The sequence below is a fragment of the Mytilus trossulus genome, chromosome 8 (assembly GCF_036588685.1).
Source record: "Mytilus trossulus isolate FHL-02 chromosome 8, PNRI_Mtr1.1.1.hap1, whole genome shotgun sequence".
In the NCBI taxonomy this organism is placed as follows: Eukaryota; Metazoa; Mollusca; class Bivalvia; order Mytilida; family Mytilidae; genus Mytilus; species Mytilus trossulus.
Window position 1 is genome coordinate 68088159 of NC_086380.1, and position 5711 is coordinate 68093869.

A 5711-nucleotide genomic window follows, 5' to 3' on the forward strand; every position below is an offset into this window, starting at 1 on the left:
TAGTTTAAGGAGATTTAAGGAGACAGAAGCTATGTAATCTTAATTTAAAAGCTTCAAAATATAAAATATGCATATACCTAATATAAAATAATACTGTATGTTAATTTGACTTTTCAAAATATATTTAAACGTCTGCCTATTTATTCCAAACAGCATTTAACGTTTGGTAAAAATGTTTGAGATCAAATGTATTTCGGACGAAACTTATTAAATGTATAAAATATTTGTTTGATGTCACGAGGTTGACTTTTAATATGTAATAACCGAAGAAAGACGAGTATGAAACACTTATTATCAAATTTAAAATGTAAAGCGGATATCATTTAAGTAATTGAAGAAGTTCGAATTGTTCGAAATACTAAGGATTTTCAGTTTACCCAAGGAATAGTTTACCTTAACTGTATTTGCATAAACCTATCAGAATTTGGTGTCTTTAATGCCTTCAAATTCCTACTCAATTTGGTCATTTTAGGGCTCTCTCTCTCTCTCTCTCTCTCTCTCTCTCTCTCTCTCTCTCTCTCTCTCTCTCTCTCTCTCTCTCTCTCTCTCTCTCTGAATGTTTGACAAATCTATGTAGAGCTGTTCACATAGCGGAACTTATATCCCTCGCACTGGCATTTTAGTTGCTGCTGAGAAATCCAGCATGTTTTTTTTAAACTTTTATTTTCTAACATAATGTTATCTGTGTTAGGTTGACACATGCATTATAGATCAATCTCACAGAATCATACTGACTAAATTGCTGGAAAGGAGGCTTTTTTTTTTAAATTCAGAGATTAAATGTCAAGGCGAGGTCAGCATTATTCTTCTGTGTATAAAACGAAGTTTTGTCAATCTCAGTGCTACGGTTCAAAATTTGTGTACCAAACTTGAAGCAGACAATGATTTATTTTTTCATATATATATTAGACCGTTGGTCATACCCAGGTTTGTCAACGTTCGTTCTACAATACAAAATTATTATAGTATATGGGCAGGGCACAAATCAAACAAGGCCCGTCATGTAACTATATACCAAACCTTTGATTAACGGTACAATAGTTCTGAGCCGTCCACGAATTGGACAAAGATTTTCTCTAATAAGGATTAAATGTCAGTCAAGACAAGATGGAATATGACAATACCCAAGTCCATGACAAAAAATAAATACCAAGTTTGGTCAACTTTAGATCGATGAACACGAAGAGGACTGTCAGACGGACATCGATTCCTATAAACCATCCAAAGTTTATTTGCAGGGATAAAAAAAATCATATATATACCATTTTGTCACTGCTTTTAACCAAATATGAAGTTTATCTGTTCATTAGTAAAGAGAGTAATATGGAAGAAAAATATTAGAATATTAATGATATTAGAGTTATACCCTTTGATCTATAAAGTCGGAAATTCAACCATTATAATGAGAACTACTATGCAGCAATCTTGTTTTAAAGAGAGAGGGTAATTGTAAATTCTGTTGATAAGTGTAAAGTTTTGAATTTTGGAAACACTAAGAAATGTCCGCCCTTTGTCAAATAGTAGATTACCTTAGCTTTTTTTGGCAAAACTTTTTGGAATCGTGATCTCAACTTCGTACTATTATAGTTTGTTTCTTTTAACTTGTTTAATCGAACGGACTGATAAGTCTGCTGTAGACGAAACCGCGCATGGTGTACAAAACTCATGATATCTAAGATGAGTTTGTTCTTTCTTGTTTTCTTAATTAATTACATGTTTGAAATGACACCTACAGACGTTTTATTTGAAAAATCGTTCATTCAAAACCTATGCGTTTAAGCTCTTGGTTCATTCAAAACCTATGCGTTTAAGCTCTTGGTTCATTCAAAACCTTTGCATTTAAGCTCTTGGTTCATTCAAAACCTATGCGTGTAAGCTCTTGGTTCATTCAAAACCTATGCGTTTGGGCTCTTGGTTCATTCAAAACCTATGCGTTTAAGCTCTTGGTTCATTCAAAACCTATGCGTTTTAGCTCTTGGTTCATTCAAAAACTTTGCGTTTAAGCTCTTGGTTTATTCAAAACCTATGCGTTTAAGCTCTTGGTTTATTCAAAACCTTTGCGTTTAAGCTCTTGGTTTATTCAAAACCTTTGCGTTTAAGCTCTTGGTTCATTCAAAACCTATGCGTTTTAGCTCTTTGCTCATTTCTATTCTTATTCAATTGACAAAATGGGTTAAAGAATACTTGTATATCAAGTGGACTGAAAGTTACCGCAAACATAGAGGTCAGAAAAAAAGAGAAAGTTGTGGACATAGTTTCAAATTACAATTTATCGGTCAATTGTGGTTTCAAAAGTGGTGATAAAACAAACAAACAGATCCAATGTGTCTAAGATTTGCTAGCTAACAAAAAAAACCCAAAAAATATTCCAAACAAAACATGATATATACACGGTACCCGTAGCACTAGTACTATTGCATTATGGTTGCATTTAATAATCTTCTTTTTTTTCAGAACTTATAAAATGAGTTCAGACTGGAATCCGCCTCCGGATGCATTATTGTCTTGCTGGGATGAAGACCCATTGATGCCTTCTGATGTTTTTACTCTTTGGTCGGATTGTTGTCTGTTTGAAACACTCCACATTTCCATTCTTTATTTCAGTCAATCCCAATATCAGTAAGTCTTAATTCTCAGCACAATTTTTAAGTAAAAGATAAGGAAATCGTTTATGATCTATTATGTCCTGTACAAACCATGTTTGTCATACCACATCTTCCTATATCTACATGTAAAATGTCACAGAACCTATCAACTTCGATGTGATAAGGTATAATTAAATGATTTCAATTCTCCAAAAAACGGCTGACACAAATTTGTAGTAAAATTTTTAAAATTCAATGACTTGCTGTCATTTTGTTCATGTAAAGTTGAAGTACATACCTTTTTTGAGTAACATTGGTTTCGAAAATATCAATCTGGGATTAATAAATGGGTGAATGTAATGATTCCCCATAGAAAAACTAAGTCCATTTATAAGTAAAATTCTGAAAAAATGGAATTTTATTTTTTCAAAATTTACTTCTGGATATTATCTTATGATCATAAACAAGCTTCTGTCCAATTTTGGTAGAAATCCAGTATAGTTTAAAAAAAGTTGTGAATATTTGTAAACGCCACCAACGACGACGACACCGGAATGTAGGATCACTGAGTCTCTCTTTTTCGACTAAAGTCGAAAGCTTGACAAAAATGATTTCAATTCTCCCAAAAACGGCTGACACAAATTTGTAGTAAAACTTTTAAAATTCAATATCTTTATACAATGTACTGTCATTTTGTTCATGTAAAGTTGAAGTACATAACTTTTTTGGGTAACATTTGTTTCGAAAATATCTATCTGGGATTAATAAATGACTATAGGTCCAAGCTTCTGATGACAAATCAATGCTTATGGTTTCTAACTTTTTACTGAGGTCTATACTTACATTCAAAGGTCTAGATGGAGTCATTCATTTCTATTTTCTTTAATTTTTTAGGTCCTTTTCCTCTATTCTTTCCGATAGTTGTTCTTTTATTTATTATATTTAAACCCCCCCTCCCCATTCTTATGATTCTTTTCTATTATATTTTGTGGGGTACTATTTTACTTTCTTTTTATTATGTCCATCTTTCTATAAATTTTGTCCTTTAATCTCCATTCTGTAAACCCCCTCCAAATCCCTGTTCTATGGCATAGGCATGTCTTAGTAGTGAACAAAACATAGTTATTTTTCAGTGTCTTTTCACAAGTAAAGAGCCTGTAATTCAGTATTTGTTTGTTATTGTGTATCATAGGTTTTGGGGTTTATTGGTTAATTTATAAATCAAGCAAGTTTTCTAGTTTAAATTGTTTTACATTTGCCATTCATAAACATTTTAAAGCTTGCTGGGCTGTATGGATTTTGCTCACTGTTGAAGGTGACCTATATTTGATACCTTCTATGTTATTTAATCTCTTATGGATTTTTTTTCATCGGCAATCATACCACATCTTCTAATTTTAATACTGTTAGTGTGAATAATGTTAAAATGATACAATAAAAAGAAGTTTTAAATTAAAAAAAACATTCTGAGATTATTATAGTCCACGACCTATTACTATTTAATTCATTTTATTGGAACAAAATGCTTACTTGATCTATAGCTTGTTATTGTGAAAACTATATTAAAAATATAACATCTCCAAGTATGACATAGCTTGTCATGGTGAAAACTATATTACAAATATAAAGTTAACATCTCCAAGAATGACAAAAAAAAGTGTTGAAATTGATTATAACTCTGCACAAAATATTCAAACCGGAAAAAAATAAAAAATTTGATCTTCAACTTGTCATAATACTGGGTCTCATTGGGGTCTAAGTGTGACGCGGGATTGCTGATTTATTGTTAGCATGACACGTGAAAGTCAAATTATTGTGTCGTGAAAACGGGAAATGAGGTCTAATGGGACCTGGGAAATGACAAAAATATGAGAATTTCTTACATACATAGTGTAAGTGGGATGCGGGAATCTGACAAAACAGTAAGCAGGATCCGGGATCAGAACCCCCAATGAGACCCCCATAATAAAACTATAAACCAATTATCTAATTAATATCTTCATGGATGATGAAAAAGAAAGTGTGGAGGTAACAAATTGACAAACGGAAAAAAATACACATAGAAACAATATCCAATGTCAACTCAGGGGCTCCAAAAGGGTAGCAATTACTGCTCCACAAGTGACTTGAATTTTGTCACTATTAAAAAACAAACAATAATTTTACAGTATAATCAATTTATTAGACAAGTTTTTTATTCTCAAAGAAAATAAATAAATATTTAATATTATCACAGACAACTTCTTTTGACAACAATACAATATAAATATATAATACAATGAGCAAAGTTTGTTTCTAAGTGGCGAGAGAACAATTCTAAGTAATTTTTGAAATTTTTGTTGAACAAATGAAACTGTGAGCTACTGTTGGTAAACAGGAAGTTGTTGAGTGATGAATATGAAAATGCATCACACAGTATAACTGAATTATATAAACACTGAAACCAAATTTCATAAATTTTTATATATTTGATGTAGTTCTTGAGAAAGATGAGACGAAAAATATTTCATTGAACAGATGGATGGACATACAGAAAGCTATACATACAAAGGGGTATCAAAATTATGGTGATTTAAATATCAGAAAAATCTAACTGTTGAGAGTGGATAAATGTTTTTTTTGTAAAAACAGTTTTCAAATTTTCCCTCCAAAATGGTAGGTATATATATCATTTAAAGTATTAACCTTTAAATAAAATAATGGAAATCAGCATCAAAATACTATAGTCCACATATATCTATTTACAAAATATAATATTTCAAAGTTAATATATATATAATTTCATAACAAGAAAAAAATGCTACAACATAAAAATATAATTTGTCTACACAAAAAATCTTAATAAATAATTAATGTAAAATAGCCAACAAACATGCTTTTAAAAGCAGATGTTAAATTTTTTATCAGTCAAATTTTATGCGTTTTTTTTTTAATACATTGCAATATCATGTCTTCTCAGCTTATAAAGTTATTTTCTATACACATATTTTTGCACTACCTGTAGCTTTAAAATAAGCACTTTAACTTTTTATTATCATATTTACAAAAAAAGAAGCATGATATAAACTTTTTTTTGTAAATCATTACATTTGTTTTTACTGATTTTGATCTAGACCCCCCCCCCCC